The 27,465-nt window shown below is 46.3% G+C and overlaps 1 protein-coding gene across 3 annotated transcripts in view; it reads left to right on the top strand.

The window, feature by feature from the left end:
* The window catches only part of TP53I11 (tumor protein p53 inducible protein 11), a 203,144-nt gene that overhangs the window by 106,162 nt on the left and 69,517 nt on the right, over window positions 1-27,465 (top strand). The gene's annotated exons all lie outside the window — the stretch shown is intronic.

Here is a 27,465-nt window from a genome sequence, read left to right as displayed (position 1 = left end):
CACATGGTACAGATGGGCTGTGATTGGCCCTGTCTGTATCAAGTGATCACTGCAGCCAATCAGAGCTCATGACCATAGTACACAATGAAAGGCATGAAACAAAGCAAATAACTGTGTATAATTGTCATATGATCTTCTGTGATCGGCCCCAGCTAATCACATGGTACAGATGGGCTGTGATTGGCCCTGTCTGTATCCTGTGATCACTGCAGCCAATCAGAGCTCATGACCATAGTACACAATGAAAGACATGAAACAAAGCCATTAACTGTATAATTGTCATATGATCTTCTGTGATTGGCCCCAGCTAATCACATGGGACAGATGAGCTGTGATTGGCCTTGTCTGTATCCTGTGATCACTGCAGCCAATCAGAGCTCATGACCATAGCACACAATGAAAGGCATGAAACCAAGTCATTAAATGTGTACAATTGTCATGTGATCTTCTGTGATTGGCCACAACAATCACTTGGTACCGGCAGTGGGCCAGCACAGTGATCGGTATGTAATTGTCAGATTCTGCCTCTCTGCTTATGCGTGATAATTGACAGATCGTGACAGGCGGGTTGGGGTGTGTTGCAGGGCGGGTTTTGGTGTGTTGAAGGGCGGAAGACCCAAATCCGCACTGCAAGAACTGCCCTGCGACACCCCCAAATCCACCCAACGATAATAGTATTCTGCCTGTGACTTTGCCCTTGACGTCGCTCAAGAGTGAGGACGCATCTGATTACATTCTTCCTCGGGTGCTTTGCTGATCGTCTGATAATGGTTTAGATCTGCGCATACGCAGTGTTGACGTCATGCCAGCTGATCGGGTGACGTTGCGTACTGCGCATGCGCGGATCATATGAGGCATTATCCGACGATCTGCACTACTCGATAGAACACCAGTACAACTGTGCAGAATTGAAGGGAAGGATGGAGGTCAGATGGACGCTTCTTGGCGAACGGATAGAAATTTTAGACTCGGCTTTGGACGATAATTGAGCAGATCTGTCTCCAGTTGAGGGGGAGGGGCCAGAAAAGAAAAAAATAATTAAAGCTCAATCAAGTGGTTGCTTTTTTTAGCTCCTACAAAATGAGTCTGCTGGCAGATCCTGCAGGTTTGCAGTTTTTTTTTTTTTTTTGTGCGAGCGTTGAGTAAAGATTTGTTATTTGCTGATGTGTTAACCTCTTCCTTCCTAGGACTGCAAACCAGTTCTATAAAATGGGGGGGGGGGGGGGGGGAACATTCTTTAATCCTAGCACATGATTGGTTCCTGAACTGAACTCCTGAGATCTGTCTCAATATCCAGTTGAAATAAATGCATAGGAACCGTTCCACCTGCTATAAATATTTTTAATCCTGTTCAGCCAGTGTGTTGATCCAGGTAGCACAGCCAAGTCCTTGATCTTTGCTGCAGCAAAAACCGCACAAAGATACACCCCCCCCCCCCCCAGCCTGCTGATTGGACAATGCACTCTTATCCAGTGCTCTGCTCTCTCCTCCTGTCAGCAAGCTCCCATTGAAAACAGACAGTGCTGAGCCATGCAGCAGAGTCTAATGGACTTATTCTGTTGTCCTTTCTTTTCTTAGGCCCTAATCTCAGGATCCTTGCCTGGTATCTACAGATAGAATGAGGGAAAAGTCAGCTGGTAACAGTCTATGGAACCAATCGCAAGCTGGAATGGGAATCAAATCATTCACAGTTGACATTTCCTATTGGATTACTATTGCCCCCCCCCCCCCACAGATTTGTCGACCTAGATGTTAACCCTAAAGTGGTTGTAACCCCTGACTTGTACCCAGTGAAGTGACTAACTTCAGGTGATACAGAGCTGTAATAAATCCTCCTACATAAGTTGTACCTGTTCATCTGCAGTCCTCTCTCCTCTACGTCCATTCAAAGTCTAGAATTTGTAACGCTTGTCTGAGCTGTCAGAAGAAAGGGGGCGGGGAGCTGAATTGATACTCTGTAGAACTCAGTGAGGAGAGCTTTGAAAGCTGATTGGAAGAGACACCTCCCCCCCCCCTTTCACACAGGAACAGAGCTGTGGATGTCAATCACAGGCTGTGTGCTTGAGCCTCCTCCCGTATCACCTTTTTTTTTTTTTTCACCTCTTGGTTTCAGGAAAACTTTTCAGAGGTGACTGATGGCAGAGGAGGAGGCAACAGAGTGACAGTGCTCTGGATTACAGGTCTCCAAACTTTCTAAGCAAAGGGCCAGTTTATTGTCCTTCAGACTTCAGGGGGGCCGGATTGTGGCTGTGGGAGTGAAATTTTTCTTGTCATCAGTGGGAGAAAACATTGTCACGTTTGGTATTATGGGGATCCTAGGGATAAATAGTGCCCCATTATTGGTGTCATTGGGAGAAATGGTGCCCCATTATTAAGGTCGTTGGGAGAAATGGTGCCCCATTAGTGGGGTCGTTGGGAGAAATGGCGCCCCATTATTGGTGTCATTGGGAGAAATGGTGCCTCATTATTGGTGTCATTGGGAGAAACGGTGCCTCATTATTGGGGTCATTGGGAGAAATGGTGCCTCATTATTGGGGTCATTGGGAGAAATGGTGCCCCATTATTGGGGGTCATTGGAAGAAATGGTGCCCCATTATTGGGGGTCATTGGAAGAAATGGTGCCCCATTATTGGGGATCATTGGGAGAAATGGTGCCCCATTATTGGGGGTCATTGGGAGAAATGGTGCCCCATTATTGGTGTCATTGGGAGAAATGGTGCCTCATTATTGGTGTCATTGGGAGAAACGGTGCCTCATTATTGGGGTCATTGGGAGAAATGGTGCCTCATTATTGGGGTCATTGGGAGAAATGGTGCCTCATTATTGGGGTCATTGGGAGAAATGGTGCCCCATTATTGGGGTCATTGGGAGAAATGGTGCCCCATTATTGGGGTCATTGGGAGAAATGGTGCCCCATTATTGGGGTCATTGGGAGAAATGGTGCCCCATTATTGGGGTCATTGGGAGAAATGGTGCCCCATTATTGGGGTCATTGGGAGAAATGGTGCCCCATTATTGGGGTCATTGGGAGAAATAGGGCCCCATTATTGGTGTTGTTGAGAGAAATGGTGCCTCATTATTGATGTCATTGGGGGAAATGGTGCCCCATTATTGGGGTCATTGGGAGAAATGGTGCCCCATTATTGGGGTCATTGGGAGAAATGGTGCCCCATTATTGGTGTCGTTGAAAGAAATGGTGCCCCATTATTGGTGTCGTTGGGAGAAATGGTGCCCCATTATTGGGGTCGTTGGGAGAAATGGTGCCCCATTATTGGGGTTATTGGGAGAAATGGTGCCTCATTATTGGGGTCATTGGGAGAAATGGTGCCCCATTATTGGGGTCATTGGGAGAAATGGTGCCCCATTATTGGGGTCATTGGGAGAAATGGGGCCCCATTATTGGTGTTGTTGAGAGAAATGGTGCCTCATTATTGATGTCATTGGGAGAAATGGTGCCCCATTATTGGGGTCATTGGGAGAAATGGTGCCCCATTATTGGGGTCATTGGGAGAAATGGTGCCCCATTATTGGGGTTATTTGGAAGAAATGGTGCCCCAATGTTGGTGTCAGTTTGCAGAATAGTGTCTTGTATCAATGGGAGGAATAGTGCCCTGAGGACCAGATAAAGGCAAGCAAAGGCTTGGAGATCTCTGCTCTGGATTGAGATTACTACACACTATAGAAGTATAAGCTTTGTTCCTTTTTCATGTCTGAGGTTTTAAACCACTTTAACATGTACTTGCATTGTCAATCATTTCAAATCTGCAGATTTCATTAAAATAACCCTGTTAATAATGCCTGCTCCCCCCCCAAATCTGATCAGTTTATTACATTGTAGCAGAAACAAATGTCAGAGCGGCCCAAGGATGACATCGGATGGCAGCAGCGCAGAGCCGCCCCCCCTTGCTGATCCAGTTGGGCGCATTACTGGAGTACTGCCTGTATGGGTAGCCCTGGATGCTGCCATAGTGGCCCTTCTAAACCACTTCCTCTTTTAGGGTGACCACGCTCTGTCCCGGTGCCCAAATTGTCATTTTGCCATGTCATGTATCCAGTGGAGACTACTAGCATTTTTAAACCACCTTTAAACAGACGTGGTTCACTGTTGTCACCTTCAAGAAACCCTGAGAAATGCCACGCAGCCATCACTAGGAGTACATGTAGACAGGAAGTGGCTGCAAAAAGTTTGCAGGAGATCAGCATCAAAATGGATATTAAAATAAATAAATGGTTTTATATTAGACAATTATTTTATATGCTGTGCTTTAGCAGACTAAGGGATGCATTTTATATTAAAAAAAATTGCTGTGTGAATGTCTCAAGCCTTTGCACACCCTTCCTAAATAATCCAGTTTTTTTTTTTTTGTCTAATATGTTTGAGGTATTTCAGGAAGATGCTTAATTTTGGCCACTAGATGGAGCTGACGATCATAGGAAATACCCATGATTTGTCTGATATGTGTATTTGCTATGAATATCGGCTCCTTCTACTGGTCATAATATGGTATTTTCCCATTTGAGGTATTTCAGGGAGATGGCCACTGGATGGAGCGATCATAGGAAATACCCATAATTTGTCTGATATGTGTATTTGCTATGAATATCAGCTCCTTCTAGTGGTCATAATATGGTATTTTCCTGTTTTTAAGTTATTTCAGGGAAAATAGAGTTATGGCCACTAGATGGAGCGATCATAGGAAATACACTTTTTTTGTCGGCTATGTTTATGTGCTAAGATTATCTGCTCCATCTAATGGTCATTATGCAGTATTTTCTAGAAAATAGCACATTTTGGCCAGCTAGATGGAGCTAGTGCTGACAAGCCTTGCAACGCCGCTCCAAGCAGGTGTACAGTCTCTCTTCCCCTCTCCCCCTCCTCCCCGGTGTAGGGGGGTGCCAGCATTTAGACTTACACTAGAGCAGTGATGGCGAATGTTGGCACCCCGGATGTTTTGGAACTACATTTCCCATGATGCTCATGTAGCACCCTCTTTTTGGCTCTACCTGCTCATCAGGAGAGTCTGTTAGTTTTGCCTGTTGCATGTGTCCAGGAGTGATTCACTTGGTCTCAGGGAGTGTCCCCACTGTATCTAATAGGGGAGCCTGTTGGACAGTGGAGGCAACCCAGCCAGTGACACACAGGCTTTTGTGACAGTACCGGTGGGAGGGCACAACCGCAGTTCATCCTGAGATTGTACATAAAAGCCAAGGGCACATGTGACAGGGGGTCTTTGGGCGGGAATCCAGGTCCCAGGAGGAGGGTGACGGCTGTCTCTCCTCCTGTCAGCATGGAAGGTGGTCACAGGCGGTCGTCCTAGTGAACCAGAGTGTGGTGCTGAGCCAGGAGGTCCAGGATACTGATGGTGGAGTTAAACGCAGAGCAACCTGAGGAAAAACAGTGTCCGCGAGTACCAGGGAGCTTGCCAGGGGTCTGCCCAGGAAGGGGACCACTCCAGTGGGGTCAGTGGACAGAAGCTAGCACACACGGCAAGTGGGAAAGGGGGTGCCAAGTTAGACCCATGAATAGTTCATCTTTCAAATCTTCACTTCAGTGGCAAGGTGAAGCAGCGGCCTTGCTGCACTCAACACAGTTAGAAGTCCTCAAGATTTGTGCATAGTTGTCAAGTTGTAGTATCCCACTCATCCCTTCTTCCATCCAAGTTCCAAATAAAATTAAAAAAAAAAAACATCCTCTGGACTGTTCATTGATTGAGCCAAGTGCAAAGTGATAAGATTTTACAAACTGTTGCCATGGGTAACCCAGGGGAATCTGTTCTCAGCAGCTCCCTATGGGGCAGTGCTACACTCAACTACACTGCAGAGTGCATGAGCATCATGGGAAATGTAGTTCCAAAACATCTGGGGTGCCAAGGTTTGCCATCACTGCCCTAGGGGTATCAGTTACAGGTATCCAGAAACATTGCTCTTCCAACGCAACCCGCATGAGGTGTGTTATGCGGCATCAGCCAGTGCTACTCCGCCGACCAGGCCCTCTAGAGTCTATGGCTAAGCACAGTGGGTGGGACAAAACGCATCGGGGTGTGGTGGGTGGAGTAGCGCTGGCTGAGGCTGCATAATCTCCCACAGGTGGGAGAGCGGCGTTTCCGGATACCAGTCAAAGATGAAGCTGGAGATCATAGGAAATACTCCTAATTCGTGTGATCGTGGTCTCCATCTAGGGGCCATAATGCCATCTAGGGGCCATACTGCGGTATTTTCCCGAATATATTTAAATCTTGAAAATGCTGAGTTGTAGCCACTAGATGGAGCTGATGAACATAGTAAATAAACATAAAATAATGGGAATTATTCGACACGGCTGCTTGAGACCTTTTTAGAAATGAATCCCCAGGCGTCATTCATTTAACTACTTGCCGACCGCCGCAAGTACATATACTGCGGCGGTCAGCCCCGGCCAGGCAAAGTGACATACCGGTACGTCACTAGCCTGTCACCGGCTTGTGAGCCAATAGCGGGCGGGCGAGCGCGCGCCCCGACTCGTTCCCTAAGAAGTCAGTGCGTGTGACCGGCGGACCCGATGTCTGCCGGTCATTCGCGATCGTTCGCCGGGAAGGGAGAAAGGCAGGCGGCTAATGTAAACAAAGCCGCCTGTCATTCTCCCTGTGTAAAAATGGAGATCAGACGGTTCTATGTAGGACCGTTGATCTCTGTTTTTTCACTAGTAGCCATGTCCAATCACAGTTAGAAACACGCCCCTAGGACACACTTAACCCCTCCCTCTCCAATACAGTTAACCCCTTCCCTGCCAGTGTCATTTTTACAATAACAGTGCATATGTATAGCACTGATTACTGTAGTAATGTCACTGGTAGCCCCAAAAGTGTCAAAAATGTCAGTCAAGGGTCCGATCTGTCCGCCGCAATGTCGCAGTCCCGCAAAAAAAAATCGCATATCGCCGCCATTACTCGTTAAAAAAAAAACACCAAAAATTACAAAAATCTTTCCCTTTGTTAGTAAACGCAATAACTTTTGCGCAAACCAATCAAAATACGCTTTTTGCGATTTTTTTTTTTTTTTTTTTTTTTTTTTTTTTTTTTTACCAAACATATGTAGCATAAACAAATTGGCCGAAAATGTTAAAAAATTTAGGTTTTTTTTAAATTTTTTTTGGGGGGAATTTCATATAAAGAAATGTGAAAAATATTATTTCTCTTACGTCCTCCGACAGTCGCCGCCTCTTCATATTCGTCACATATGGGGTATTAGACTTTGCTCCGAAGGAGTAGCTAGGCAACAGAATATGTTAACATTAAAGCTTTAACATATCCCACCCTCAAGGGGTGGTCCCCTCAGTCAATACCCTCCTACTTCCTGCAACCATATCTCAGTTTCAATGTCTAGCTTGTCAGGAGTGGCTGGCTCTCTCTGTGCTGGGGCTTTGTGCCCCAGACTCTTTCTTCTTTTTTGATTTTTTGTTTGAGTTTTCTCTCTACCTTTACTTAGCTGTTCTTTTTGTCAGCTTTAGTTAGTTCTTCGGATGAAGAGGATCATGCGGGCTGGGTCTCGGGCTGATCCCCCTGGTCGCAGGTCGTGGGTCAGTGGCTTCCCAGCCTGCCATCGAGCGTTCAGCCAGGTAACGCTCCTGGCACAGTGAACGACCCATCCCTGTTCGGTGCAGGGATGCTTGGTGAGGTGGCTACCTCACTGGACGCTGTGCGGTTTCTTAACCCCCATTCTGTGCGTCTTTAATTGCGACTCTCCCTGCCTCATGTGCAGCGGCTTGTTCGCCTATGCGGGTCCCCCACGCCACTGTGAGGTAAGTGTATTTATGTGGGGACCTGTCTGTCTGGGGGGGTGTCAGTCTGGGACTGTGTAACCTGCCTCTATTCACACTGTTTGTCTCCCTATCTCTCGGCTGCATGCTGTGGGCTGCAGGGGGGGGGGGGGGGGGAGCTGTGTGACACTGTGTGTGTCAGACTGGTCAGTGTGAGAAGCTGTGTGCTGTGGGGCATGTTTTGTGGCATGTTTGGGCATTATACAGCGATCGCTGCGGCGATCTGACATGTTTTTTTTTTTTTAGATACAGACATGTGTGCATTACTGTACTGTGGAGCGGCGGTTTCGGCGCCATTTTGCCTACACTCACTCCGGCCGCATGTTCTACATGCATGGCGGCCATTTTCTTGTAGCCTCCCATAGGCTTTCATAGAGCGCCCTGGCAGCATCACTTCCTCTTCTCCAGGAACACCGATCGAGGCAGCAGCAGCGGCGAGGGTCTCCTCAGGTTATATCCTTCCTACCCATTGCCTGTGTCAGTTTTATTGTCCCTGTGGGGGTCTCATTGTGCTTGTGTGTGGTGCGGTGGGCTGCGCTCGCCGCGCTTGTTAAAGGGGCAGTTAACCCTTTATTATCCGGCATTTGTTATAGGGGCAATGGATTCTCAGGAGGGCAAATTTCCTACCGCCTTGGTGGAAAGCCAGGGGACCGCTGTTTCCCCCCCAGGGGGGGATTTAGCCACTATTGTGGCTGGCCTTGCTGCTCAGGTGCAGATGCTGGTGGCTGCTCAATCTTCTAAAAGGCCCAGAGTTGCTCTTTCCTCTGATTCTGAGGGTGAAGGTGATGGGGTTGTTATGGCGGGGGCCTCCTTATCGGGGTCCCGCTCCTCCCTGGATCTAGTGGGGTCCGAGGTGGAGGCTGAAGTTGAAGGGGTTGATAATTCTCCCCCTGGCTCGCCTGAAGAGCTTGCAATCATGGATGAATTGATTGCTTCCATAAAACAGACGCTGCGTTTGTAGGATGAAGTGTGTCCCCCCGCTGCCTTGGCGGCTTATGGGACGCAGAGAAAACGCAGGACGCCGCAGGTTTTTCCCTGCAATGATGATTTTCAGCGCGCTGTTAAGGAACAATGGCGCAATCTATGCAAACCTTTTGCTGTACCAAGTAGGTTCAAGCTGCGCTATCCTTTCTCGCCTTCCACTGATGAAAGGTGGTGTGTGCCACCCCCAGTGGATCATGCAATTGCGGTTTTAAACAAATCCACTGCGATTCCTGCAGAGGATTCCCCTGTGTTCCGTGATGCCACGGATAGGAGATTGGAGTCTCTTGCCCGTCATACTTATTCTGTTACGGGTTCTATGCTTAAGGCTCTGTTTGCCTCTCTCATGGCGGCCCAGGCGGTCGCAAGTTGGACGCAGATGCTTAGGCGCGTCCTAGTGGCCGATTCGGCCTCGCCGGCGACCCTGGATATGGTGGATCAAATCCACCAGGGTGTCATGTATCTGTGTGATGCGGACTTGGACCTAGTCCCGTTGGCTGCACATGTGTTGTCTCGCCGCCTGGTTTGGTTGAAATGTTGGTCGGTGGACCAGTCTTCACGTAAGACCTTAGCCAATCTGCCTTATGATGGGTCTCGCCTTTTTGGGGGAGTCCTTGGATGTGTTGATTAAGGGGATCACCGGAGGTAAGAGCACTCTCTTGCCCCATTTCCCCAAGGCTAAGGGGGCTTCTGGGAAGAAGCATGCTAATTTTCGGCCCCCTCAGGGGTCCTTTCGTGCCTTTCGGTCGCACTACAAGGGCAAACCGTTCAAAGGTCAAAGCTCTCAGAAGAAGCCCTGGTCTGGAAAACAGAAGTCCGGTCAATCCGGATCCGCAGCCCATAACAGTGCGGCCTGAAGGGGCGCCCTCACCCAGTTTTGGGGTGGGGGGACGCTTGCTCGGTTTTCTTCAGCCCTGGTTGACCCGCGTGCGGGACAGATGGGTTCAGGAGATCGTTCGATCTGGTTACAAGATCGAGTTTCTCTCTCGGCCGGAGAGCAGATTTTTTCCCTCAAATCTTCAACTGTCTCCAGAGCGTTTACGGGACCTGCACCTGGCGGTGCGGGACCTGAGGGCTCAGGGAGTGGTAGTTCCGGTGCCTCATCGGGACAGGTTTCGGGGGTTTTATTCCAATCTGTTCACCGTGCCCAGAAAGGAGGGCAAGGTTCATCCAATTCTGGACTTGAAGGCTCTGAACCGCTCTGTGCGTGTTCGCAAGTTCCGCATGGAATCCCTGCGGTCGGTGGTGGCTGCCCTGGTTTCGGGGGAATTCATGGCCTCCATCGATTTGAAGGATGCGTATCTTCACATCCCCATTTTCGAGGGTCACCAGAGGTTCCTTCGATTTGCCATTGCGGAGGATCACTACCAGTTTGTGGCGTTGCCTTTTGGTCTCGCCTCGGCTCCGCGGGTCTTCACCAAGGTGCTTGCACCGGTTCTGGCATTATTGAGGGCCCAGGGCATTTCTGTCCTGGGGTATCTGGACGACATTCTGGTTCGGTCTGCGACCAGTCAGGGTCTGGAGAAGGACCTGTCTGTCACGATGCAAACTCTGCAGGAGTTTGGTTGGACGATAAATTTTCCAAAGTCGACACTGAGTCCGTCGGTTCGTCTTCCCTACCTGGGAATGATTCTGGACTCGGTGCAGGCGAAGGTCTTCCTGCCGGAAGACAAACTCAGAACTCTTCAGGAGGAAGTCAGGTCCCTCAGGGACGTTCCGCACTCGTCTCTGCGGACGTGCATGAGATGTCTGGGATTGATGGTCTCGGCCTTCGAGGCGATTCCCTTCGCCCAGTTTCACACGCGGGGTCTCCAAGCGGAGATCCTGTCCATGTGGGACGGGCAACCTCAATCTCTGGATCTTCAAATCTCGTTGAGTCATCGCACCAGAAGAGACCTTCTGTGGTGGCTCCAGTCCCCGATGGTGTCCGGGGGCAAGTCGTTTCGTCCTATCTCGTGGACGGTGATCACCACGGATGCCAGCCTGTCGGGCTGGGGTGGTGTTCTGGGCGTTCTGTCCGCCCAGGGAACTTGGTCGGAGGGGGAGTTTTCCCTTCCGATCAACATTCTAGAATTGCGTGCGATAAATCGCTGTCTTCATCGCTGGACGGACCGGCTGCAGGGCTGCCCGGTTTGGGTGCAGACGGACAATGCCACGGCGGTGGCCTACATCAACCACCAAGGGGGCACCAGGAGTGCCCGAGCGGCTTGAGAAGTGGCCGACATTCTGTCTTGGGCCGAGACTCATGTCCCGGCGATAACGGCAGTTCACATTCCGGGGGTGGAGAACTGGCAGGCGGACTATCTGAGTCGCCAGACCCTGGATCAGGGGGAATGGTCTCTCCACCCGGCTGTCTTCCAGATGTTGTGCGCGAAGTGGGGTCTTCCAGATGTGGACCTGTTCGCGTCTCGTCTCAACAACAAGGTGAGAAGGTTCGTGGCAAGGACGCGCGACCCTCGGGCAGACGCGTCGGACGCGTTAGTGGCCCCGTGGCATCAGTACAGGCTGATGTACGCGTTTCCACCGATTCAGTTGCTGTCCAGGTTCCTTCGCAGGTTACACTCGGAACGCAGCACGGTGATTCTTGTGGCACCGGACTGGCCTCGCCGGTCCTGGTACGCAGACCTCGTGAATCTGGCGGTCGACGCCCCGTGGCGTCTGCCTCTTCGAGACGATCTCCTGTCTCAAGGACCGATTTACCATCCTGCTTTACAGTCGCTGGCTTTGACGGCCTGGCTGTTGAGACCGAGGTCCTGAAGGAGAAGGGTCTCTCCCCTGAGGTCGTTCATACTTTGATCAACGCGAGGAAGTCTTCCTCGGGGAAGGTTTATTACCGTACTTGGAAGGCCTATTTTGCCTGGTGTGAGTCCAGGGGGTTTTCACCCCGCACGTACTCTGTTTCCCGAGTGCTGTCCTTCCTTCAAACGGGTGTCGATCAGCGTTTGGCGCTGGCTACGATAAAGGGTCAGGTGTCTGCGCTGGCCGTTCTGTTTCAACGTCCCGTGGCTTCCAACTCCTTGGTTGGCACTTTTGTTCAGGGTGTGCGGCATCTGGTTCCTCCTAGGAGGGATCCTTTGCCCCCTTGGGACTTGAATCTCGTTCTGTCTGTGTTGCAATGTGCTCCTTTTGAACAGATCAGGGAGATCTCGTTGTCTATGTTGTCCAAAAAGGTCGCCTTTTTGGTGGCGATCACTTCGGCTCGCAGAGTGTCGGAGCTGGCAGCTTTGTCCTGCAAGTCTCCGTATCTGGTTGTTCATTTGGATAAGGTGGTCTTGCGACCTAATCCTTCTTTTCTTCCGAAACGAGTTTCGGAATTCCATCTTAATGAGGATATTGTCTTGCCTTCGCTGTGCGCGAAGCCTAAACATCCGAAGGAGGTGAGATTACATTCTCTGGATGTTGTTCGGGCGATAAGGGTTTACCTTAAATCGACTGAGTCTTTTCGAAAGACGGACTCCTTGTTTGTTCTTCCAGAGGGTCCTCGGAAGGGCATGGCGGCGTCGGCCTCTACCATCGCCAAATGGATCAGGCAGACCATTGAACAGGCCTATGCCTTGCAGGGGAAGGTTCCCCCTGTGCCTGTGAAGGCGCACTCTACTAGATCTCTGAGTACGTCTTGGGCCTGTCGTCATGGGGCTTCTGTAGCCCAGGTGTGTAAGGCGGCGACTTGGTCGACCGTGCACACTTTCACAAAATTCTACAAAGTAGATGTTCAGGCATCGGCGGATGCTTCCTTTGGCCGCAAGGTTCTTAGTGCGGCAATTCCCTAGGGTCCCTTGTTGGGGACCTCTGGCTGTTGGGATAAGTTTTTTATCCCCTGGTTATTTGTCTTTTCCTGGGTTGTTGCTCCTGTTGAGCACTTGTTTTTCCTGTTGCCCAGCTGGTTTCCTTCCTTTGGTAAGGTTCCTTTCTTTGATGCGGAGACTGCGTTGCCTTTTCGGCGCGGATGCGTTTCCCACCCCTCATGTTTGCACTGCTTTGGGACGTCCCCATATGTGACGAATATGAAGAGGCGGCGACTGTCGGAGGACGTAAGAGAAAACGGAATTTTTGTAAAATCTTACCTGTAAAATTCCTTTCTCTGAGTCCTCCGACAGTCGCCGCCCCCGCCCCTCTTTTGGGGTTTGGTTGTATACTCTACTGCTATTCCGCTAAAACTGAAATATGGTTGCAGGAAGTAGGAGGGTATTGACTGAGGGGACCACCCCTTGAGGGTGGGATATGTTAAAGCTTTAATGTTAACATATTCTGTTGCCTAGCTACTCCTTCGGAGCAAAGTCTAATACCCCATATGTGACGAATATGAAGAGGCGGCGACTGTCGGAGGACTCAGAGAAAGGAATTTTACAGGTAAGATTTTACAAAAATTCAGTTTTTTGCAAAATTGATGCTCTTTTTTGGTTTATAGCGCATGATCAAAAAAACGCACAGGTGATCAAATACCACCAAAAGAAAGCTCTGTTTGTGGGAAAAAAAGGACGTCAAATTCGTTTAGGTACAGCGTCGCACGACCGCGCAATTGTCCGTTAAATTCACGCAGTAAAAAATCGCAAAAAAAACCCTGGTCAGGAAGGGGGTAAAATCTTCCGGGGCTTAAGTGGTTAAAGTTCACATCTGTTTTAGGTGAAGTTTCCGGAGCAGACCACAGGTGCACTTTGAAGTAAATCACATTGTAGCTCTGCTGGTCTTCTAAACGTCACTAAATTGCAGTTTTGGACGATGCACAAGAAGCACCGCTCAACAGTTAGACGCTAATGCATTTTTAGATGCGCAGGCACATTATAGAGGTACAGCGTGTTCAACATCTCCCATATAAATGAGCAATATCTGGTTTCTTGGCGAGTTAAAAGCAAGGAGATTGAATTTTTATTTATTTTATTTTTAACCAGCGAGCTGCGTTAGATCTCGGGCCGCGAAGTTGTATATTCTATGATCTCAAAGCGAATGTAGAGCGCGTAGTGTGACATAATAACCCGCTGTACTTTGTGTGTCTATATATCCCTCGGTCACCCCTCCCCCCTCGCCTTCTGTAACCAAGCAATATACACCGCATGGAGAAAATACAATCTAATTAAGTGGGATCTATTTTTCGTTGAACCTTTTTTAGTGCTCATTAAACCATTTTAAATCTGTAAAACCAGAGCGTAGGAGCATATATATTTTTATTCTGTTGGCCGGGAAAAAACTTTGCTATAGAAAAACTTTAGACCAATGGAAAAGGATATGGAATGGCTAGAATCGCATATCTCTAAAAGGATCTGAGATTGAAGGGTTACAACACGAGATAGTCCGAATAGACACTCATTCCAGTGTAAGTGCCGGTAGAGAAAAAACCTGCCAAACATCCTGGTGAGCAAGCCAGTGGTGGTGAAACGCGTTGAGGGGGGCGGTCCCTGGGTGGGGACAATATGAGTGCAGTTGTACCATTTGAGAGCTTAATAACGAGTTGTTGAAAGAAACCAATATTGGTGTGCAGCTTCCATTCATCAGGTAGAATTTAAAAAAAATTAAAATACCAACGTGTTTTGGTAGCCAAAATTTGCCCCTGCTCCCTTCATCTGCGTTTAACTACTTGCCTACTGGGCCAATTCTGACGTAGCAAAATTGGTGTTTTTTTTTTTTTTTTCTGGGAAATTACTGGAACACCTAAATATAAAAAATATATATATATATGTGTGTGTGTGTGTATGTATGTGAGTATATATAGATAGATATACAGTGCCTTGCAAAAGTATTCGGCCCCCTTGAACTTTTCGACCTTTTGCCACATTTCTGGCTTCAAACATAAAGATGTAAAACTGTAATTTTTTTGTGAAGAATCAACAAGTGGGACACAATCATGAAGTGGAATGAAATTTATTGGATATTTCAAACTTTTTTAACAAATAAAAAACTGAAAAATTGGGCGTGCAAAATTATTCAGCCCCCTTAAGTTAATACTTTGTAGCGCCACCTTTTGCTGCGATTACAGCTGTAAGTCGCTTGGGGTATGTCTCTATCAGTTTTGCACATCGAGAGACTGAAATTTTTTGCCATTCCTCCTTGCAAAACAGCTCGAGCTCAGTGAGGTTGGATGGAGAGCGTTTGTGAACAGCAGTTTTCAGTTCTTTCCACAGATTCTCGATTGGATTCAGGTCTGGACTTTGACTTGGCCATTCTAACACCTGGATATGTTTATTTGTGAACCATTCCATTGTAGATTTTGCTTTATGTTTTGGATCATTGTCTTGTTGGAAGACAAATCTCCGTCCCAGTCTCAGGTCTTTTGCAGACTCCATCAGGTTTTCTTTCAGAATAGTCCTGTATTTGGCTTCATCCATCTTCCCATCAATTTTAATCATCTTCCCTGTCCCTGCTGAAGAAAAGCAGGCCCAAACCATGATGCTGCCACCACCATGTTTGACAGTGGGGATGGTGTGTTCAGGGGGATGAGCTGTGTTGCTTTTACGCCAAACATAAAGTTTTGCATTGTTGCCAAAAAGTTTGATTTTGGTTTCATCTGACCAGAGCACCTTCTTCCACATGTTTGGTGTCTCCCAGGTGGCTTGTGGCAAACTTTAAACAACACTTTTTATGGATATTTTTAAGAAATGGCTTTCTTCTTGCCACTCTTCCATAAAGGCCAGATTTGTGCAGTATACGACTGATTGTTGTCCTATGGACAGAGTCTCCCACCTCAGCTGTAGATCTCTGCAATTCATCCAGAGTGATCATGGGCCTCTTGGCTGCATCTCTGATCAGTCTTCTCCTTGTATGAGCTGAAAGTATAGAGGGACGGCCAGGTCTTCGTAGATTTGCAGTGGTCTGATACTCCTTCCATTTCAATATTATTGCTTGCACAGTGCTCCTTGGGATGTTTAAAGCTTGGGAAATCTTTTTGTATCCAAATTCGGCTTTAAACTTCTCCACAACAGTATCTCGGACCTGCCTGCAGGGCCGTCTTTTCCATTGGGCATACCCGGCGGTTGCCCGGGGGCCCCACTTGCCAAGGGGCCCCACATCGATCGATGGATTGGTGGCATGTGATGATCATGTCCCACACTCCCTGGTGGTCTAGGGCCCCCCCCCGTTCCGTTGTCCGCCGGGCCCCCCCCTTGGTGCCTCCGGTCCGGAGTCCGGCGGCGGCCGTGGGTGCCTCGAGTCTGCCCTGCACACACTGGTTGCTAAGGCCAGCCCGCTTGGCATCTAGCAACCAGTGACGTGAGCAGCAGAGCAGACCCAGGATGCACAGTGCCGCCGCCGCACGCAGCGGAGGACTTGGAGGAGGATCCTCCTCCTCGTCAGCTCTCCTCCAGTCCTCCCTCTCCTCTCCTCCGCCTCCGTCCGTCGAGTCGACCGACCCTAGGAGAAGACTGGCTCCGCCTCCGCCTCCTCCCACCTCCTCCCATGCCATGTGCAGCCGTGTAAGGGTAAGTCTGCCTGCCAACTTTTTTTTATCTCCTTCTCAATGGCATGATCATGATGTGAAGTCACAAGAGACAGTCAGACAACTACTACTAGCTGTCCTGGCTGGAGGAGGATATACTACCTACTATATATTGGTCCCTGGCCTATATGTATATAGTAAGGTATATATTATCCTCCAGGTAAGTAGTTGTATTCTCTTGTAGTATAGTGTTCCCTGTAATGTGTATATAGTCTATATACATATTACAGGGAACACTATATACTACAAGAGAGTACAACTACTACCTGGAGTATATACCTTACTATATACATATTACAGGGACCAATATATAGTACAAGACAAGAGATAACTACCTGGAGTATATTATATACCTTAATAACTATATACATATTACATGGAACACTATATACTACAAGAGTCTCTTGTAGTATATAGGATTCCCTGTAATATGTATATAGTAAGGTATATACTCCAGGTAGTTGTCTCTTGTCTTGTAGTATATATTGGTCCCTGTAATATGTATATAGTAAGGTATATACTCCAGGTAGTAGTTGTACTCTCTTGTAGTATATAGTGTTCCCTGTAATATGTATATAGACTATATACATATTACAGGGAACACTATATACTACAAGAGAGTACAACTACCTGGAGTATATACCTTACTATATACATATTACAGGGAACACTATATACTACAAGAGTCTCTTGTAGTATATAGGATTCCTTGTAATATGTATATAGTAAGGTATATACTCCAGGTAGTTGTACTCTCTTGTAGTATATTCTCGTGCGTGATTGTGTAGGCAGGGGGCCCCGGTGCACTGCATTGCCCAGGGGCCTATAAGGCTCTTAAGATGGCACTGCCTGCCTGGTGTGTTCCTTGTTCTTCATGATGCTCTCTGCGCTTTAAACGGACCTCGGAGACTATCACAGTGCAGGTGCATTTATACGGAGACTTGATTACACACAGGTGGATTCTATTTATCATCATTAGTCATTTAAGTCAACATTGGATCATTCAAAGATCCTCACTGAACTTCTGGAGAGAGTTTACTGCACTGAAAGTAAAGGAGCTGAATAATTTTGCACGCCCCATTTTTTAGTTTTTTTATTTGTTAACAAAGTTTGAAATATCCAATAAATATTTTGTTCCACTTCATGATCGTGTCCCACTTGTTGATTCTTCACAAAAAATTACAGTTTTATATCTTTATGTTTGAAGCCTGAAATGTGGCAAAAGGTCACAAAGTTCAAGGGGGCCGAATACTTTCGCAAGGCACTGTATACATATATATATGTGTGTGTGTGTGTGTGTGTGTGTGTGTGTGTGTGTGTGTGTGTGTGTATGTATGTATGTGTGTGTGTGTGTATATATATATATATATATATATATATATATATATATATATATATATATATATATATATATATATATATATATATTGGGTGAGTTCATATCTGTTTTACACCAGATATTTTTGCCAGCACTTTTATACCCATTGATCCAGTATTTTTTACATCTGGACTGCAATTAGCACATTTAGCACTTATTTGTATATTTGCACATTATTAATGGACATCGCTGCGATTCCGCCCGCGATCCAGAAATCATTGCAAATCGCGGGACGCCTATGCGTTGCCCGTGATTTGCAATAGCACCCCAAACGCTGTGCGATGTTTCCGCGATTTCTGCCTGCCGAATCGCAGTAACATCGCGCAAAAAAAAATCGCGGGACGCATTACGCTCCAAAGAAGCTCTTGTACTTTTTTGGGCGTAATGCGTCCCGCGATTTTTTTTTGCGCGATGTTACCACTATTCAGCAGGCGGAAATCGCGGCAGCATCGCACAGTGTTTGGGGTGCTATTGCAAATCACAGGCAACGCACACGCGTCCCGCGATTTGCAATGATTTCTGGATCGCGGGCGGAATCGCGGCGATTCTGCCCGCGATCAATACGCTGACATGTGAATGCAGCCTTATAGACGTCTATTGTTGTCACAAAGCTGTTTACATTCCTTGTGACAGCAATAAGTGATAAAATAATAAAATCCAGCAACAGTGTAAAAATAAATTAAATTAAAAAAAAAATGTAAAGTGCCCCCAACCTCCCATGATTGCTCACAAAGGCAAACGCACGTTGTGGTGCCACATGCACGCAAACAGCGATCGTCCCGCCTGTGAGATATTACAGCGAATGTCTGATCATGGGCAGTATTTTAGCACCAGACCTCCTCTGTAAATATAAAGAGGTAACCTGTAAAGGCTTTTAAAGCGTCGCCTAAGGATATGGAATGCCTAAAATGTACGTCCTTTGTCATTATTGCACAGGCATGCGCATTTTTAAAGCTTGACATGTTTAGTATCTATTTACTCGGCGTAACTTCATCTTTTATTTTACAAAAAAATTGGGTTATGCATTGTTTGTTTTTTTTGTTTTTTTTGCAATAAAATTTTTTAAAAAATTGCTTTTGAAGAGCTGCTGTGCAAATACCATGTGACATAAAAAATTGAGAAGCCCACCAATGTTATTCTCTAGGGCCTCTGCTTTAAAAAAAAATGTTTGAGGCTCCTAAGTAATTTTCTATCAAAAAATACTGATTTGTTACATGTGAACAAAAAGTGCCAGAAAAAGGACTGGACGTAGTTAAAAAAAAAGTAATGGCAATCAAAATCATGAAATATAATCCAATAGACTAACGCAAAATATATAAATTCTAAATATATAAAAAAATAATAATAAATGTATAATAAAAAAAAAAAAGGAAAATGAATACCATTAGAGCTGTGAATTGGCATATCAAGCGCTCTTCCATCGCCAAGGAAAAACAGGAAGAGAAGTGTGGATTATATTGAACAGTTTTAATATGGCCTTTACCATTCTCCAACAGACAAGATTCCAAGGTTTTTGTAGTTTTTCGGAAGGCATGGACATAAACAAGCATCTCTCATAGTGGAGACCTCAGCCAGCCGAGCCCAGCCTGGGGGCCCTGCCAAGTGCTGGCATGGCCCAGCGATGTGGGGGAGAGGGACCTTGGCTCGCTTCCTAATTACACGCTCTAATCCGAGGCCAGTAAAATCAAGCACTGCCGGAAGAGTAATTAGGCTTTCACTGCCCTTTTTAAACACGCGCTATGCACGTGTCCAAAAAATTCATGTAGTAAGCGGGCAGCTAGAAACAATTCTGTGCCAACGTTGCTGCTGTGTAATATGGATTTCTGAATCCGTAACTTTTAAAGTGAACTTGTCATGCTGACAGGAGCCTTCATATCGCAGAATGGGGGTTGTGGACTTTTGTTAATTCTAGTAAAGGAGTTCTTTACTTTTCATTTTGCTGTTGCTGCAGAATGACAGTTGAAGTGGCCGTGAACATGGATACCGGAAGATTCTTTGTTCTGCTCTTTAAAAAAAAAAATTTGGGAATTTGCCACAATTTGCCTTTTTTTTCGGATAGAGTTGCAGCCTTTACCCTGTCCCACATTAAAAAGCTAATGTTTATTCTGGCTATATTTTTGACTGCCCTGGTTACTCCTTTCTACCCTTATCAATGGTGCTAATTACATTTTTCAATAAAATCTTTCTGTTTTCATTACATATCCTATGTTTGACTCAGTGATGTCATCACTGGGTCTCTGTGCTTCTCTATTACTCCTCTCAAGAGCCCTCAGCCTTGATGGTGATCTGGAGAGGGTGCTCTAGGCAGGCTGTGTCTATGTGTAGGCCTCCCAAGTTAACACCCACATGGGATGGTGAGCAGCTACAATTTGAAAGAACTGAAATCCAATTAATGAAATAACTGCTCACCTTTACATCTCCTGCCACCCTCTTCCAACACTGCTCACCTCTGCATGCCCTCCTACAGTGTTGCCAACACTGTTGATCTCTGCATCCCCTGCTATTGTCTTCAACTCAATTCTGCATCCACTGTCATTTTCTTCTATCTCGGCGTCCCCTGGCGCCCTCTTCCAAGGCTGCCCACCACGGGTTCCCCCTGGCGCCCTCTTCCAAGGCTGCCCACCTTGGCGTCCCCCGACACCCTCTTCCAAGGCTGCCCACCTCGGCATCCCCCCCCCCCCCCCCCCCCGGCGCCCTCTTCCAAGCCTGCCCACCTCGGCGTCCCCCCCCCCCCCCCCCAGCACCCTCTTCCAAGGCTGCCCACCTCAGCGTCCTCCCGGCGCCCTCTTCCAAGGCTGCCCACCTCGGCGCCCCCGGCGCCCTCTTCCAAGGCTGCCCACCTCGGCGCCCTCTTCCAAGGCTGCCCACCTCGGCATCCCCCCCCACGCCCTCTTTCAAGGCTGCCCACCTCTGGACCCCCTACCAGTCTTTTCCAACACTGCTTATCTCTGCAACATTTACAGCCTGCAACCCTCTTTCCCTATAGCTTACAGCTTACCACATTTGCAGGTGATTTAGGGCAGGATTCCTGCTCCTCCTTTATCAGAGGTACCAAAGTCTATGGATGGTATAGGGGGTAGAACTAAATCATCTAGCTATTCTCCACCATCAACTAAAAGGGCAAGGCTAAGTAATGGCAGGAAGGGCAGCAATTGCCAGAAGTACCATAGATAATGGGCTGGAGGGGGCACAGCAGCAAATTTGGGAACTTGAGCACCATTGCTATAGAGCAATATTAATGTACCTAGATGCTGCTGCTGTGCCTGTGAATGCTCTCGGGGGGTTTGGACCCACAGATTGCCCTAAGATTTGATTGGACAACAAAGGGACAGAAGGACACTGATGGAGTCATCATCATTCAGCTCTGTCCTCTGTAGGAGTGTTCATACTTTGGGCTGAGAGCATTGGGAAAACCAGTAGGCTTTAGGACACATTCAGAAATGTATAATCCCCTAATTGCTCTTTATGTTGCAAGGAGCACATCGGAAACCTAATGCATTGGGACTACATGTACCATGATGCATTATGAGCTGCCCATAATGTGCATGCATCTCCTGATCACAGCTCCAGAGTTCTGCCCATAATGCTTATGCATCCTTTGGGCATAGCACCAGAGAGCTGCATGTTATGCACATGCACCCCCCAAGAACATCAGCAGAGTTCTACCAGCAAGGTGCATGCATCCCCTGAGCACAGAGCCATAATGTGCATGTATCATGAGCACTGCGCTAGAGTGCTGCCAATATTGCTTATGCATCCTCTGCCCAAAATGCTCATGCATGCCCTGAACATAGCACCAGAGTGCTGCCTGTAATTCACATGTATCCCCTGCCCATAATTCTCATGCATCCTTTGAGCACAGCACTGGAGCACTGCCCATAATGCTCAGGCATCCTTTGAGCACATGCACCTCCCCAAGCACATCAGCAGAATGCTAACTGCAATGCACATGCATCCCCAGAGCACATAATTTGAGTGTGGCCCATAATGTGCATGCATCCCTTAAGCACAGAGCCATAATGTGCATGCATCCCTTAAGCACAGAGCCATAATGTGCATGCATCCCTGAGCACAGTGCTAGAGTGCAACCGGTAATGCTTATTTTTTTCTTTCCCTGCCCATAAATATCCTGCATCCTTTGTGCACAGCACTCGAACACTGCCCATAATGCTCATGCTTCCCCTGAGCATAGTACCAGTGCGCTGCCTGTATTGCACATCAGCAGAGCGCTATCTGCAATGCACTCCCCCAGGGCACATCAGTTGAGTGCTGCCCGTAATGTGAATGCATTCCTTGAGCACAGAGCCATAAGATGTATGCTGCCCTTAATATGAATGCCTTCCTTGAGCACAGAGCCATAATGTGTATGCTGCCCTTAATATGAATGCATTCCTTGAGCACAGAGCCATAATGTGTTATGCTGCCCTTAATATGAATGCCTTCCTTGAGCACAGAGCCATAATGTGTATGCTGCCCTTAATGCCTTCCTTGAGCACAGAGCCATAATGTGTATGCTGCCCTTAATATGAATGCCTTCCTTGAGCACAGAACCATAATGTGTACGCATCTCCGAGTGCTGCCTGAAATACACGTCTCCTGAGCACAGCACTAGCCAAGCCTGTACTGTAATGCACCCATGTTCCCCAAGCACCGCACCAAAACACTGCCTGTATTGCACATATAGTATGTTCCCCAAGCACAACTGCTGTGTAATCCCCATTATGCACATACATCCCCAAACACAGCATGAGAGCTCTTGTTACCTCTGGGCACAGCACACTACTGCAGAGTTCTGCCCGTAATGCACAGGCATCCCTGAGCACAGCATATGAAGATGCACATCAGAGCGGCTACGTCTGGCTTCCAGGGAAACCCTTCAAGTCAGATGAGCCACATTTTCAGCAGAAACTAAGCACACCTACACTTGGAAGGTTCATTATTCTGTAAAGACTGAACACAACAAGGGAACAGGTAACCATAATGACGTACCGTATGCTGCTACTGTAATTTTTATTTTTTTTTTAAATGGAGGGTTTAATAACACTTAAGCTGGTTCTATTTTAAAGTGTAGGTAATGACTTTAATGAATACTTCCCCAGATTAAATTGTGGTCTTTTTGCTACCTGCCTGGAGCTCAGCTTTAATCTAAAATTCGATCTATAATTAGGCTCAATTACCACGAAATGCGTCAGCGATTCCTTCCACTTTTATGTATGTTTTTTCTTTTGATAAAAAGATTCACGTTGGAAGATTACGTGGAGGTCCTTCTTTCACACACATGTACACCAGAAATCCAGTCACACTAAACTTTACACTGATGACTCTAAATATGCGATCGCTGAAAACAGTTGAGTTTCCCTTCAGATAGACTTTTTATGAATATAGTTAAATGTTATCAGTCATTTGTTTTATGTCTTGTGACAATCTTTTTACTTTAATTTCCTTTTTTTTTTTTTCTCTGTTATCAGCGTTTGGTTTCCTTTTGTGGCATTTTACAAACCCTTCGGCAGCCGCCCAGCTCTGTCTGTTCTTTGCGAGTCGAGGGCTTGGCTGTGTGCCAGTCGAAGCACGGGTGTTTTAATTGCTAGTGTGCCGCTAATTGCAGGTCACTCGAACAGAATCGGGTTATGTGGATTAAAAGACATGAGTGATGATGGCGAATGTTGTGGAGGGACAAGGACGCGGGGCGTATGTGAAGTGCAAAATTATGTTTAACTCATCGGGATAGAAGCTGAAGTGCGTGTGTGTATATGTAGGTGTGTGTGTGTGTGTGTGTGTGTGTGTGTGTGTATATGTATGTATGTGTATGTGTATATATATATAATGTGTGTGTGATATATATGTGTGTGTGTGTGTGTGTGTGTATGTATGTATGTATATGTGTGTGTATATATATATATATATATATATATATATATATATATATATATATATATATATATATATATATATATATATATATATATATATATATATATATATATATATATATATATATATATAATTATACACAGTATCTCACAAAAGTGAGTACACCCCTCACATTTTTGTAAATATTTTTATTTAAAATATTTTTTATTTATATTTTCATGTGACAACACTGAAGAAATGACACTTTGCTACAATGTAAAGTAGTGAGTGTACAGCTTGTAGAAGACCCCGTTCACACTGGGGCGACCAGGTCGCCTGACAAGTCGCCGTGGGTCGCCTGCCATAGAGCAGCAAAGGACCCGTTCTAATAGGAGCGACACAAGTCGCTCCGACTTAGAAAAAGGGACCTGAGCTTCTTTGGGGCGACCTGCATTGACTTCAATGATATGAAGTCCGTGCCGGCCGCTCCGAGGTCGGGGTTGGAGCTGCGCACCGCGACTTCACAGGTCGCCCCGGCAAGTCGGGTCGCCCCAGTGTGAACGGGGTCTTACAGTGTAAATTTGCTATCCCCTCAAAATAACTCGACACACAGCCATTAATGTCTAAACCGCTGGCAACAAAAGTGAGTACACCCCTAAGTGAAAATGTCCAAATTGGGCCCAAAGTGTCAATATTTTGTGTGGCCGCCATTATTTTCCAGCACTGCCTTAACCCTCTTGGGCATGGAGTTCACCAGAGCTTCACAGGTTGCCACTGGAGTCCTCTTCCACTCCTCCATGATGACATCACAGAGCTGGTGGATGTTAGAGACCTTGCGCTCCTCCACCTTCCATTTGAAGATGCCCCACAGATTCTAGGGTAAATGGTGTTTGTCCAGCCAGTACGGGTGAGCCACGTCACCGACATTAGAAGCCCAGATACGTGCGGCGCCCAGTGCGCACGCGCGAAGGGCTTCATAAGGCCGGGGAACCGGCGTCTCTTCTCATTCCCCTCGCTGAGAGGGAAGAGGAAGGACTGGGATCTTGCTGCCTGGACAAACACCATTTACCCTACAATACCGCTACCTTATAAAGTAAGTTGAATGTGGATTTGCCATCCACATAACACTGTTAAAGTCACTACTTTTTACACTGCTCACTTGGAAATAAAAACACTTGGCACTTACATTACTGTTTCACATACTATAGAAACAACAAATACAAGGAAAAATTTGGAAGAGTCTTCCACCACCCTGGAGCAGACACAGGACTGCGACTAATTGTCTGCAGCACCAGATGTAAGTTTAATGCTTAAACATACCTTGCGATTACAAACTGTTTATGAAAAGGATTTGTTCCATACATCTAAAACATGTATATACCATTTCAGGCAAGACCACTCCGATTCTTGCTGCGATTTTATAGGGACACAAGGAAGGTTGCAAAAATAAGAGGCCAAACATGTATATTTGAGGTACTATGATCACTTGCTTTGTGACTCTATGCTGTATATATTACCAATAACGGATATGTTATTGAATTACAGACTAGGTGACAAACCTTTTAAGGCTCATAGCCGAAACCCGTCTGAATCCTGGATGGCCTCTGTGTTTATTCCTCAAAATCATCTGCAGGAAATATAGAGAGACAACATCCACATCTAATGTCACCATACCCACACTTGTCACTGATTCGCACAAATCTTCCTTCTAATCTTTTTTCACCCTTGGGCCCTTAACCCAAGCACATATTTAGCACATGTTTACATGCTTATGTATGACAGTGCACCATGTATATATTTCATACAATAAATCCAATAATTTTATATAAATGTTGTATATGATCACTTGCCCATAAAGTCCCAATATTCCCCCCCTGGCTTGAGGCACCAGAAACCCCAATACTTGAATGGTCCTGTATTTGGCTTCATCCATCTTCCCATCAATTTTAACCATCTTCCCTGTCCCTGCTGAAGAAAAGCAGGCCCAAACCATGATGCTGCCACCACCATGTTTGACAGTGGGGATGGTGTGTTCAGGGTGATGAGCTGTGTTGTTTTTACGCCAAACATAACGTTTTGCATCAAAAAGTTTGATTTTGGTTTCATCTGACCAGAGCACCTTCTTCCACATGTTTGGTGTCTCCCAGGTGGCTTGTGGCAAACTTTAAACGACACTTTTTATGGATATCTTTAAGAAATGGCTTTCTTCTTGCCACTCTTCCATAAAGGCCAGATTTGTGCAGTATACAACTGATTGTTGTCCTATGGACAGAGTCTCCCACCTCAGCTGTAGATCTCTGCAGTTCATCCAGAGTGATCATGGGCCTCTTGGCTGCATCTCTGATCAGTCTTCTCCTTGTATGAGCTGAAAGTTTAGAGGGACGGCCAGGTCTTCGTAGATTTGCAGTGGTCTGATACTCCTTCCATTTCAATATTATCGCTTGCACAGTGCTCCTTGGGATGTTTAAAGCTTGGGAAATCTTTTTGTATCCAAATCCGGCTTTAAACTTCTCCACAACAGTATCTCGGACCTGCCTGGTGTGTTCCTTGTTCTTCATGATGCTCTCTGCGCTTTAAACGGACCTCTGAGACTATCACAGTGCAGGTGCATTTATATGGAGACTTGATTACACACAGGTGGATTCTATTTATCATCATTAGTCATTTAGGTCAACATTGGATCATTCAGAGATCCTCACTGAACTTCTGGAGAGAGTTTGCTGCACTGAAATAAAAGGGGCTGAATAATTTTGCACGCCCAATTTTTCAGTTTTTTATTTAACAAAGTTTGAAATATCCAATAAATTTCGTTCCACTTCATGATTGTGTCCCACTTGTTGATTCTTCACAAACAATTACAGTTTCTATATCTTTATGTTTGAAGCCTGAAATGTGGCAAAAGGTCGAAAAGTTCAAGGGGCCGAATACTTTCGCAAGGCACTGTGTATGTATGCATACATACATGCATACATATATATACACACACATACATATTGCGTGTATGTATATGTGTGTGTGTGTGTGTGTATGTATGTGTATATGTATATATATATATATATATATTATGTGTGTGTGTGTGTGTGTGTAGTTTTCTAGCAAAAAATGTAGATTTTCAGATAAATGTGAAAAGTGTCAAAATTGGCCCGGGGGTGAAGTGGTTAAAGACTCCAAGAAGTTCACCTTTTGCAAAAAATAAAATAATGAATGCACATATATTTTCAGTAAAAAAAATGGCACATGTATAATTCTTTTGCAAATGAGCCTGCAGAGCGTTGCCTAACTGGTAATTAAAGCGGTTGTAAACCCGACAAAAAAAAAAAAAAAACCTGCAAGACAAAGGCATAATGAGCTAGTATGCATCGCATACTAGCTCATTATGTATTACCTTAGAACGAAGCCCCGACACGGACCCACGGACATCGCTGTGGGCGCTGCCATGATCCCTTGGCGTCTCTTCCGGGTTCGGCGGCTCCGGCGCTGTGATTGGCTGGAGCCGCGATGACGTCACTCCCGTGTGCATGCGCATTTTCCGGCAAGCTCCCGGCAAGGAAAACTGAAGGTCCCCCTGGACCTTCAGAGCGCATGAGCTCGCGTGAGCGGCTGCATGCGCTGCAAATATCTCCTAAACCGTGTCGGTTTAGGAGATATTAATTGTACCTACAGGTAAGCCTTATTATAGGCTTAAAAACAATAACTGTGGCGCTAAACCCTATATAGTACAGTTCCAAATATGAGAAAGCAGTCCATAAAAATCTGTCTCCACACTTGAGAAGTAATTCCAAAGTAGAAGAACCACCACCAGAAAGCACTCCAGCACCACTACTCCTTACCAGATGTAGTTGATCCCAGTGACAGAGATCAAATGCGCATAAACGGTAGGTATAGCAACAGAAGGCTTCCCAATATGTTGTCCAATTAACAGGCTCACAGAATGGTGTGGTATGCGGAAGAAAAAAAGGACATCACATAGCGCAGACTGCTTTTTAAACTTTATTCCTACTCATATATTTGGCCACTTACAGGAAAGAAGAAGAC

This window comes from Pelophylax lessonae (genome assembly GCF_965119305.1).
Source record: "Pelophylax lessonae genome assembly, chromosome: 10".
Classification (NCBI taxonomy): domain Eukaryota; kingdom Metazoa; phylum Chordata; class Amphibia; order Anura; family Ranidae; genus Pelophylax; species Pelophylax lessonae.
Note: the sequence above shows the minus strand (reverse complement) of the source record. Positions and strands in the feature narration are given on the sequence as shown.